This window comes from Cavia porcellus, unplaced genomic scaffold (assembly GCF_034190915.1).
Source record: "Cavia porcellus strain 051 isolate PalLab524CR breed Dunkin Hartley unplaced genomic scaffold, mCavPor4.1 scaffold_2, whole genome shotgun sequence".
NCBI classification, from domain to species: domain Eukaryota; kingdom Metazoa; phylum Chordata; class Mammalia; order Rodentia; family Caviidae; genus Cavia; species Cavia porcellus.
This window is the reverse complement of record NW_026947485.1, coordinates 23,204,942-23,218,005: the sequence shown is the minus strand read 5'-3', so window position 1 is coordinate 23,218,005 and position 13,064 is coordinate 23,204,942. Positions and strand designations below refer to the sequence as shown.

Below are 13,064 nucleotides of genomic sequence, written 5' to 3'. Positions count from 1 at the left end.
AGTTAATAAAGCTAGAGTACAGCCAATATGAAATGAGAACCTATGTATTCTGATCCTTAATCCAGTATTCCATGCACTCCCGTTACCTTTCTTCATGCTGTTCTTCATCTATTCATACATTCACCAGCAAATGCTCTTGCAGAAGGATTGGATTACCAGTACTCTTAAATAACATAGATATGAATCAGATAGTTTAGCTTGAGCTATTTTTAAAGACCATGTTGATTTCTTGTAATACAGTTATTACAAGCAATGGTTTTGAAATTTGAATCAATTTGAGCACCAACCCTATCATTTAAAAGTTGTATGGCAATGGGACAATGACTCAGTTAACCACTGCGACCCTCAGCACTTGTAACATAGGAAGCCAAGCGCACTCTTCATTGTGAGAAGTAAATGAGATGATGTCCTTGAAGAACTTAGCTCAATGTGAGCAGAATACTGAATGTACAATATATATTACTTATGTTATAAAAAATGTTGATATACAATTGTTTTGGGAATTAGTAATTATCTGTATATTTATTACATAATATATCTTCCCTATTTATTTCAGCATTGAGTAATAGATCCATTTATTCACATATTATTTAACAAATGTTTATGCAACATTTAATATGTTAGAAAATTTTCTAGGCACTATGTTTATAATCTAAGAAGAAATACAAAATCTATGTCATAATAAGGTGTTCAGTTCAGTGGGAAAAATATAACAAAGTACATGGAAACATTCATGCAAAGACTTAATATAGTGATTCATGTTCTGGTGACATTATTTGGGATGTTCACTCCAGCTCAAAGGTACAGATATTCCTTCTAGTGGTAACAGCTTAGACTACTAAATGATGAATCCAGGTGATGCTGTATCTGAGGCAGAAGGGATGAGCTATCAAAATTATGGTCAGGCAGGGAATTAGGAACCAGCTTATGGAGGATTACAAGACATGATGACCTATTTCTAGATTTTTCCAAATGTAACAGGAATGTACTAGAAGATCATGACTAGTACAATGTCTTGACATAACTTCTGTTTTAAACTCATAATCTCTGACAACCTAAAGTCAGTTTGTAGATAGGATGCAAAGAGCATGGGTCCCTATCCTATAGCTGAAGGAAAAGATGATGGCAGTGAGATATTTTAGATCTTGGTATTTTGAAACTATAGCCATTTGGTTTTTCTGATGATTAGAAGAATGCAATCCAAAGTGAAGTATGAAAGAGTCCTCTAGGAAGTAGTAGGGACACTTATAATTTGGAGAAAGCTTGGATAGCTGAAGGATGAATTGTAAATTCTATTGTGGCTATGTTACCTTGAAATGCATGTTGGGCACCTAAGGGGAGAGTCCAGAGTTCAAGGAAGCAATGCGTTGGAGATTTCCTAAGAAGGCATCAGAACAGGGATGGTTGTGGCTGCCTACAGAGCAAGTAGAGAGAGAGTCAAACGAGGCTGAGCCCTGGGCCCTGGAGAATGACAAAACTGTTAGGTTTAGAGGAGAATAGAATTAAGGACACAATCTGTTTTTTTTTTCTCACTCAAACAAAATGAATTATGTAATTTTAGCTTTTTGTTCATCCATATTTATCAGTTATTTTACAGTAATTAGAATGTTCTATCATTATTTTGGATTTTTTTCATTTTTATCATTGGCCTGTAGCTTGTCAGATAGGAGCTCAGTGAAATATCTTTTAAACCACGTATTCTACATTGTACATGGAATTTATTGATGGAAGTGATAGAACAGTAGTCATTTTCTGACCACCCTATTTTATTTCCAGAATCCATTGGGAAGAAATAAAGTTAATTACATAACAGTTATTGTGGAAAACAATATAAAATGAAATGTACTTAGGGGGATAATTTAAATCATGACCCTCAGATGGTATCTTTCAGTGAAATGAATATTTCCCATGAGGAGGTGAATGTCTTCAGTAGCAGGATGAAAATACATATTAATATTAATAGCTGGCACCCATGGAAACATTCTCTCCTTGGGAAAATATCTGGATAAAGTTACATGGAGTGGAATATAAGACCATGAGAAGAGGGTTTAGAGAAAATCTGGAAACAGAAAATACAGCAGAAGCCTCCTGCATTAGAAATGCAGACACAGGAAATGGAAAATTAAAATAGAGTATGAAACACGATGATGTTGCTCAAGAAACAGCTGAGTCTCATGATTGTTGTTAACTTATTTCTTTTGGAGTAATTTAAACTCTGTTTAAACTGACACTTTATCAAATTCAATTCTTCTGTAACTGCCTTTGTTTGTGTTTGTATCTTATGTGTTTACATGTGTTTTTAAACAAAGCAAAGCGCTGAGGTTAACTTCAGGACAGATAATAACAAATTCAAACCCTGGCTGGAAGATAAGAAATCAGTGAAGTTAGAAGGAAAGCCAGGAATCACCGTTTCCTCTTCTACCCTCTATGTAATGGGGAAGCTTTAACCAGCTAGAGATTGTGGGCTGGAAGTCAAAATCAAGCTTGAGTTGAATTTTTCAGAGCCAAGCTTAATGTGTATGTATCTCTTGAACTCATTTGACCCTAGTGTAAGGCTCGAGCTGGAGGTCTCAGTCCTTGGTTTTGAGCAACTGATCAAATCCACATCTCAAAGCAATTCCCTTATAGCCTCTCACTTTCTAGGCCACATGAAAGAATCAAGCAAGGGCCGGGATCAAACGACCCAGTCTCTATGTCCTGGAGGCCACAAAATTATTCAAATGAATCAAATCACAGAGACTCCAGTAATCCTAGCTTAAACCCACCCATCACAAAGAAGAAGCCCAGACCAGCTTCAAATTGCTATTATCCGATCTTCCAATGCAACCTTTAATATGTGGAATTTACTTCAAAAATTAAAACATACATATACATTTCTAATTATATGGAAGACATTAGTATGACAACCCTAAATAGTTGACTGCATTAGGTCAAGATAAAGGAATTGTTGGAAATGTAGCTTCTGATGCTCCATTCTAGAGCAACTGAATCAGAATCTCTAGACTTTATGAAATGGGAAAGTGTGTTAAATTTTCAGGTGACTCCAGGGCACATACTGCTATATAAATCTTAGGTCTACTGCTTACTACTGTGTTACACAGGGAAAGAATTATTTAACTTTCTTTGAGATTCAATGTCCCTATTTGTAAAATGAGAATAGCTTGCCAGATGAGTGTGGCAAAGTAAGTGTAAAAAATTGCCTGAAAAATAGTAGCTATTATTGTTTAAGAGAGGAAACTATGTACCACAAAAATATGTGGAACAAGGGTCAGAAGTAGCAGACATTTAGAGTTTGAAATTGGAAGAGAAAAAGAAGTAAGTATTTCAATTGTAAAAGGTCAGTGTAGTACAGATGTACTTAACCACCACTGTTCTCTAAAAATCTATTTTTTTTAGAGGTTAAACATCTACAGTTTACAAATGTGCAAAAAATTTAGTTCATGTGTAAGATATTTCTGTGGCATAAATGTTCATGTATTCAATTAGTAAATGTTCATGCAGGAGCTACCTAAATGATTTATTTCAGTCCCTCCATAGGTGGTCTGGATAATTTCCTGCTGCATGGCCTGCTTTTCAATGACTGTGTATAAGTTGTTGGTATTTACCAAGATGGTTTAGATACATTCATAACAAATCTTCTCTGTCACATGTGCTCACAAATTTTCTTTGCTTTGAAGTCTTTGATCCTTAAAAAAGCTCCTCACACAATTAAAGAGTGCCAAGTAATTACTGTGCAAAGTAATTACTATGCAAGTTTTAGATAAAGTTTTTCCACTTGGAAGCCATGAGAGCAATTGGTAATGAAAATGTTTTCAAACATACATACACGGTAGTGCTCCACTGTTCAGCATGTGTATATAATTTTAAGTTTTCTATACTCTCTCATGTAACTGTAAATGGATCAAAGGAAATATTATGTTTTTCACTATATTTTAAAAATAGTGGTACTCTATACTAAAAAGTTTAGCATTAGCAATATACTGATATTCTGTTTAAAATTACACATATTGCTCCAAAGTCCAGGTTATTGCCATTATTGCTCTTGTTCTTTCCTATTGAAAAAATTACAAGGAAAGAAATGAATTTAAAGTGTCATTTAAGGCTATTATTTTTGCCTTATTTACTGTTAAATTTTTGGATGATATTGAAATAATAATTAGCCGTTTTGAGTCAACTTATTCATTCACAGAATTTAAAATGACGTCATTTGCCTCATGGATGTGTTTTGATGCTTATGTCAAATACATGTACATAGAGACTAATTTTTAAACTTTCAAGCATCATGCACATTTATTACTGTTTCTCAGCACTCTGGGAGACTGAAGCATAAGGACTGTAAGGCTGAACAACTTAATCCTTCAGTGGGCAGATGATACCCTGTATCTCAGGGTGAAGACCCTAATACCAAAAAAAGTAAATTAAAATAAAATCTATTGAATTATACTAAAAGCATTTGGCTGAACTGACTTGTATTATATTTTTATCACTTCCGTTCAGACTCCAACTAATCCAGATTCTGTTTCTCACTGAGCTTTCCCCCCTAGCCTCATCCACCAGAGACCTTATAGATTGCTGCCACCCTGCACTCCTAGGTATAGAAATGACCAAAGCGAAAGTCGTGATTTTACCCTCCAAGTCCAGCTTCCTCTCTGAGAGGTGTAATGAAGCACTGAGTTCCTTGCACGCCCAGTAGGCAGAGGTACTGGGAAGTTGGCAAGAATTGTTGTCAGGTATTGCAGTTGGATTTTTCCCAAGCCCAGTGAGTGTAGTCCAACCTTGAATCAGGAGATCTACATTCTAATTTTAGCGCACATGGACAAAGCAATCTTGTTCTTGTTATTTAAATTCTCTCTATTCTCCAGCAGAATTCAAGTAAAGACACTCATAGTATTCCTGGCCTGTCTCACAGAGGTCTTAGGAAAAAATTTGCTTGTGACTATAGACTGCTGTGAAATTATTAGGGAGAGATTGATTTCCTTTCATGAATTTAAGGCTCAAGACTGTGTCTCAACCTCGAAAGATAATGTCAGTATACAGAAAGCAATTATCTGTTTCTCTCACAATGACACTTTCCTGTGATCCCTTTATTATACTAAAAATAGAAATGAAGTATCCAGCAATGTGAAGGCTTCATTTTTCTGCCTTTTTTTTTCTGCAAGAAAAATGTTCTATTTTGAAAGTCTCATTTTCTAAGGCATATCGGTTCACTGAAACTCTGTCCAAGGACAGGTGTCCTCCTGCAGACCTAAGTGATATACTGATACAATTGCATTTCTTTTTACATAAGTCATCTTGTATTCTCCTTTATTTCAAGATAATCAAAGTTGGAGAGAGGAAGTGGAGTCGCGTGATTACATTACTCTCAGTGAAAATGGTGTATGTGTTTCTCGTCAATGACAGAATCATAAATAGGCACTGTAAATATTCTTTCAAATATGAAACCCATTTGCAGAGTCCTTTGGAACTGGAAAACCAAAAAAAAAAAAAATCTAAACATGATTCCTGTCCTCTGTCCTCTGAAATAAAACAATTTCAGCCAATTATTTTATGTCCCTGGAATCTAGCTAATGACCTTCCATAGGAGTAGCTTTTAGTAGATTAATTAGGTTCCTGTTTCTAATGTTATTCTTGAATAAAAATTAGAAGGGAAGGTAAAAGACTGAAAATAGTGCATTCTTGTTAAGTTCGAGCACATCATTGCTGATCACAGAGGCTACAACAAACTATGGGGACCTCGGCTTACACAAGAGGCCCATAAACTCTGATGAACACTCGTAGGGTCACACAGGTTGCTGTTTTATAGGCATTATTTCATATTTAGTGTATAAAAATACAGACAAAATGGATCTACATGATTCTGAAAAAAATCCCTTTAAAAGCATTAAAGCAGCAAGTGTAACAGATGCATATAGGATCAATACAGGATCAAATTCGCTGAAAGCCAAGAGCATTTTCAATGATGATGAAAACATCCTATTTTTCTAGGTGACATAATCATCTTTTTTCCTGTTTATGTTGTAAAGGATTTCTAAAGTGGATGTGATTTCACCAAGACATGTACATGAACAGAAAGCAATAAATAAGTAGTTTGCCTCTAATCACTTCATCTTTATTCTGAGTGACCGTAAAGAAATGCAGTACTATACATGCACAAGGACGAGGTGAAAAGATGATAGATAGATGATGGCAATATTTTGGGAAATGAAAGCTTAAAGAACAGAAAACATGCAGAAGCCCAGTACAAGCAAAAAGATTCATTTTTTTGAAATGAGAGAGAAGTTCTCAAATCAGGAACTTTAGCCAGTTAAAATGGGTTATATATAGGTACCAAGTTCCCACCAGGAAGTAGACATGTGCTGCACATACATACCCATAAACCAAAAATCCTTTTAAATGTTGAGGCTAAAGCATGGTTTTCAAAGTAGGGACCTTGATTGAAAGTACACATAATTTATGGAGCATATTAAGATATTTTTGAGAGTACAAGGGAACATTATTAGACATTAAATTCCAGAGTGGCATAAATCAGACTGTTCTCCTGAACATCATGTGTTACTTCTATGTAGAAATGTCTGTTCAACTGATTCTCTCTTTCTCTCTGTCTCTCTCTGCCTCTCTTCTCTCTCTGTCAGTCTGTCTCTGTCTCTGTCTCTGTCTTTCTGTCTCTGCCTCTGCCTCTGTCTCTTCTCTCTCTCTCAGGAGTCCTCCCACTTTACAGTGGTAATGTGATGTTTCCAATCTGTGAATTTTTATGAATTTTCAATTTATTTAGATTTTCTTTAATTTTTCTGAAATAAAGTTTTACAATTGTTCGATAAAAATTCTAGGACAATTTTTCTATTAACATTTTCTTGGAAATATTAGGACTTGAATTTTTGATACTATTTTAAACATGATAATTTTAAAATTTAATTTTGTGTGTGATTACCCATGCATATTTATTAATTCAGTGGTTTTAAAAATTCTTGCAGCTAGAAATCTAGCTAAATTATGCTTACATATATTACTATATATCTATAGATCTATAGATTTTGTTAATTTTCTTTGTATGCAATCAAGTAAATCACAAAAAATGACAGTTTTGTTTCTTCATTTCCAGTTCTTATATTTGTCATTGCTTTTTAAAAAATTATCTTTTCCCTCTTCCTGGTGAAAATTTTTCTTTTGATTCCTATCATAAAAGTTATGCATTTGGTGCATCAATAAAGGTGAGGTATGCTTTAAGTTATATTATAAATACAAACATTTTTAGACAAAGATAATTCTCTTTTTTCTCTAATATCCTGAAACTTGTTAACATGAATGATGATCAATTTCATCAAAGTTTTCTCTACATCTACCAAGATAAACTAAAGGGATTATCCTTCCTTAACTTGTTCTTGTGGCAAGGTATAGTGAATTAAATTTGAATAGCAAGCCATTTTGTAAAGGGTCACCAAATCCTGCCCTGGAATAAACAATATTTTTATGATATATTATTCTTTGTATGAATCTTTGGTTTATAGTTTGGGAAATGTAATAAAAATAAAATTTACTTCTAATTTTTAAAGCAATTTTTAATAATACCGCAGTTATGCTGACCTCATGAGTTGAAATATGTTACTTATTATTTTTCTTTTCTAGAAAGGTTGACGTGCGATTGGAATAATTTCCTCTGTTGATTACATCTTGTCAGTGAAGACATATGTTGGAGTTTTATTTGTGAGAAGATGTTTAACAGTTGATTCTCTTTTTTAATAATAATAAGATTATTTATAGGAAACATTTTTTCTCATTTTTTTCTAGTTATTTAAACTTGTAAATATTTTAAACTGGTAACCATATTTTCTATGTAGTATTCACCCCATCTTCATATTATTTGTAACTTTCTTTATTTTCTTCTTGATTTTTTCTAAGTGTAGGTTTTCAAATTGTTTTTATTCTTTTACAAAACCAACATTTGGCTTTGTTGTTCATCTATGTTCTAAATATTATTTTTAACTTATTAATTTCTACCTTTACAGTTTTTATTTCCTTCCTTATGGTTTCTTTGACCTTTTTCTGATGTAATTTTAATAACATCTTATAGTAGATGCTTAGGTATTAAATATGAATTTTATTTTTTAAAATAAGCATTTAGGGCTATGATTTTCTCTTCTAAGCACTGCTTAATGTCTTTTAACAACTGTATTACATTATACGTTATTTACACTAGTTTTCAGTCTGTGGTACTATTTGTTTCCATTATGACTTTGTCATTGTTCAGTGAGTTATTTTAAAATGTGTTCCTTAATTTTCAATTTATTTATTTATTTATTTATTTATTTTGGTCTTTTTCCTTTTTATCGGTACCAGGGATCAAACTCATGACTGCCTGCTTACAAGGCAGGTGCTTATGCCGCTGAACTAAATCCCCAGCCCCAGTATGATCAATATTCTTATAGTCAAAAACTTAATCTGAAATTTCTCATTTTCTCAATGTAACATATCCAAAATTTTTATTAGTGAGTGCTACTAGTGAACACTACCATATTTATCATCTGAAATTGTTATAAATTTGCCATATTTGGAAAAGCATATAACTCTTGATTGTTATCTTTTCCTGGGGATCAAACTTACAACCTCATGCTTGCCAGGCGGGCACTTAGGCCACGGAGCTAAATCCTTGGCTCTGAGTGTTATCTTTTAACATATTGAAGATGTAACTGAGTTGATTCTTCACTTTCATTGTGCTTGCCAAACTAGGTATGTGTTTATTTTGAAGGCAAAGTATCTGTGGTTTTGGTTGTTTGTGTATTTTTTTCCTTTTGGTGTTCTGCAGTTTTCTTTCAGTATTTCTCTTATCCATCCTTTTATTCACTCTTTCCCACAGCCTCTCATTCTTTGATTCTTCTTTTGTAACTCTTCGTATTTTCCAGTTTAAAACTTTTCTTTTGTGGCCAGACTTTTGCTGTTTTCATTGCTATCTTTACTTTAATTATTGTGTGTTTATTTCTAGAATATGTGGTATGCAGTTCTTCAAATCTGCAATGTCACTTTTTATGATATTTTGTTCCTAGCATATATTTTCAAGTTAACTCTGTGCATCACATTTAATATATTTTTTCCTTTATTTCATTGAATTTGGTGAAAATAGCTTTAAAATATGTTTATCATTCTAATATGTGACAACATAAATATGAATCTAACTTTTTGTTCTTTTTGCTGGTACATGAGACACAAATCTCAGGTAGATTAACAAGTAATGGAATTTCTTAAATTACACCTGTGTTCTGCTTATCTATGTAAATGAGAAGGAGATGAATTGTGTGTTGGTAAAAGTGCCTGCAAGTTCAGTCCATTAACATCATGAAGTATATTCCACGCATACAGTCTTCTGCAGATATAAGTGACTCGCTAATCTGGGAACCTATAAATGTATTATGTTACATGGCAGAAAGGACATTTGAAGCAAGAATAGTTTAGAATCTTGAGGTGGAGAGAGTATTTTGGACCAGTTAGATGGGCCCAATGTAAACACACAACTTCTGAAGACTCCTGTAATATAACTTCTCATATAGCAAAAGATAAAGGTGGAGGAAAGAAATGGAATATTACACTGCTAGGTGTGGGGAGGGAAGGGATGTTAGCCAGGAAATCTGGGCAGCATAGACACTGACAAAAGAAAACCTAGAAAAGCTGGTTCTGTGGTGCCTCCTGAAGGAACACAGGTTTGCTGATGTGTTCAGCATAGCTCTGGAAAACCATTTAGGTTTTTTTGAGCTTAAAGACTCTGAAATTAAAAAATTGTGTTCTTTTATGCTGCTGTGTATGTGAAACTTTGTTAAAGAATCAGTAAGAAAAGAATATAGTATTGGGTTGATTCCTCGCTTCCCAGCTTGTATCTATTATTCATTTTAACCCACAAGGATCTAGTTTAGATTTCTCACCTTAGTGTTAATGAAAAAAATTATTTTAGTCTGTTAGATTCATGATAAAATGTTACAGCAGAATTTGAAAAATAAGTTAGATTTTAAGTTCTCCACCTTCAGTTATCCAGGAAACTGATCTAATGGCCCTGCCAGGAAGTTTCCTCCACAGTCGATGCAGGTGACTAGGGAACACAATGCGACTGGCCTTGCTTAGCGACAGTTCATTCTTCGTGAGGCCTCCGTCTCTGCCTGTATGATCACTTTGCTCCCATGCCCAGTACCCTAATTCTGGGGTGACCAATGGCACAGGCTGGATAACATGTTAGCCATATCTTTCTTGTCTACTTGGACCTTCAACTTAGTATCAAAAAACAATGACAGCAAATTAAGTTGTAGATTTACCCGGATTTTATTCATAATTCATGAGTTGGCATAGTCTCTATTCTTGAGAGTTCCCACCAGACACTAGCAGCAAGATTTGTGAGATGTGAACAAGGAAAACAACTCATAGATGAAAAACAAGATTGATTAACATCAGGTTGCTTCAGTATACTCGTTTTGGTAAGGAATAAAGCAGAGGGAGTTTTCTTATGAATCTAATTCGTGTAGAAATGAATCTCTTGTTTTTAGGAAAAGTTAATCTATATGGGAATTTATCGGCTACCTTAAAGTTTCAATTTGATTAGTAATTTCTTGCATGAGTTATTGCATTTTGGTTTGATCCAGCTGTTGGAGCCTATTTCAGGAACTTAGTCCATATGAGTCTCCTACAACTCTTGTTTAACAGTGCAATGCATTCTGGTGAGCATTACTATGTACCCACTGCCATCTATCCACACCTTTCCTCCAGACCTCCTGTCTCCCCAGGCATTCTGACCCTTTTCTTAGTAGATTCTGCTGTGTCACTCTGTTGTTTGTAACTCATCTCATGCAATCTTCTTCTTCATAATGTGCACTGTCATATATGCCATGGAAAGTTCGCTGCTGGTTGAGGCTGCAAAACAGCTGCTATTCTTAGCTTGTATCAAACGAACACTGAGTAAGCCCTATGGTAAATCCTGAAAACAGACATGACTAGGAGGGCCACTTGTGAAACTGTGGTAGATGACAATCATGTCTGGGCTACCTAATCATGCAACTGTGTTCCTGCTCAGGCCTGACCTCACATGTACCATTTATACTTTACAAGGGTTATGGCTTGACCTGCCTAAATTTCCGCAAGTCCAGTAGAACCTAGGACAATGCAAGAAATTTGAGATCAATAGTCAGGGAGTGTCTTGTGCACAGAGTGCTAATTGCAACAGGGAGGAGTAGGCCCTTTTGAATGGGCATTCATTCAGATGAAGTCACAACCTGTTTCAGAGTCTTGGGATTTTTCAATTGTGGCCATGACTAGGCATTTTGTATCTTGGAAACTCAAACTATTGAATTCTGAATTTGATCTTCATCTTTTTTACTTCCTGTAGTTATAGGCAATAAAGCCTTTTTTAAAATTTGCAAAATGACCCTCTGCTTATCAAGCTGTTAATTTTTTATAAAGTTCACTGCTTTTCATTATCCTTATGTAGGGCGCCAATGTGAGTCAGTAACACTTAGCCAATTCTATTCTTGTATTTGCATTGCCCCTCCATACACAGACCATCCCCTTACTTTTAAAGTCTTTGATCATTTGAAGGTCAAAGTACAGGTCAATGTACATCCTTCTACCAGAATTTCCTTTCAAATTACATCAATAAAAGATTAAGGCAGACTACCATACCATACTTCAGAGAGACTGTGCCCCATATGTTACCTAGGATCAATTGCTCAGCACCAAATAATCAATGAGTGATTCAGTGCCCTAGCAGTATCATTCCATCTGGTTTCTTGAACCACTTCTTATATCAGGGTATGGGATCTATTCAGCCAGATAGATACAGCCTGTGCTTAGAAGACCTCTATGTTTACTTTAATGCTTTGCTGCTTTGTGAGCGGGAATTCTTATTAATCTTTAAATAAGATGATTCACACTTTCATCTTGTACCAGGCTTCACAAATTATGTAGCTGTTTATGACTAATATCAAATGTGTCAAATACATACTTCCTGAAGCAGAAGCTTAGGTTATTAGAAGTACAACAACTTTAAAAGAGAACAACCAAAAGAGGGAAAAGTATAAGGAAATTCTATATGCCTTCTTAAATGTTTTTAATTTTAAAACAGTCTAAAAATAAAATCTATTTTAAGAAGCACATACATAACATTCAAAAGAAATTTTGGTCAAAATAGTGATTAAATTAGAATATATTAAAATACCCAACAGAGTCCTTGGCATATAGAATAAGCTCAGTAATGGTATTTCTTTCTTTGTTTTTTTAAAGAAAGTCAGCAATCTTTTATTTAAACCAGTGGGCATTTTAATCTGACGTTACTACATTTAACCACACGTGAGCCACTCAGACATCTTCAACTCCAGATCCATGTTCCTTTAAGCAGAAAAACAGCTATCTTTGTATATCACAAGATAAAAATTGAAATAGAAAATTTATAGAGCTGAGATTTTGCTCCATATCCTGTGTTTTACAATCAATTCTTTAGTCTTGCACCCCAATTTAATAGTTACAAACACTTTCTATCACTGTAATCTGTATTACAATAGCATGATTCTTTGTTTTTGTTTTCTGTTCCGAGTCACACCATTGTCCAGGCTCCATTCCTCTTGCCTCAGTCTTGGGAGTGCCAGGCTCACAGGCACTATGCCTGGCGGTAATGTTCCTTCTTGTGTGGATCAAAACTTGTACTGAACAATGAGTTCTGGGTTGCAAAAGAGGATTTATTTTCTGCACCTGCCCATAAGTCTCAGTCCACAAGTTAGACAAAAACAGACACACAAGTGCCGGTATTTCCTTTTATTCATCCTTAAAGATTGATCTGCCATCTGGACAGTAATCTCTGTGCTTATTTAGCTTTCCTTCTTTTTCCTGTGTACTTTCTCCCACTTGGTTCATATTAATTCACCCCCGCACACATCTTTTTTGGGGGAGCTCTTCACTTTGGACTGCCTGTAGGCAATATGTTCTATGTTAGGAAAGCTGGATCACACCCCCCCCCCCCGTTTTTTATTTTCTAGGTTTTTCTTTTAAAGATACCCTGAAAAACCTATCTTTCGTTAAATCCTTGAATACCACTCATGTGT

At 34.7% G+C, this 13,064-nt stretch overlaps 1 non-coding gene across 1 annotated transcript; it reads right to left on the bottom strand.

Moving 5' to 3' along the window:
* Window positions 1-12,636: 12,636 nt before the first annotated feature.
* LOC111756894 (small nucleolar RNA SNORA40) lies at window positions 12,637-12,766 on the bottom strand. The gene has a single exon (XR_002791280.1). It is a non-coding gene; the product is annotated as a small nucleolar RNA SNORA40 (small nucleolar RNA).
* Window positions 12,767-13,064: the final 298 nt, after the last annotated feature.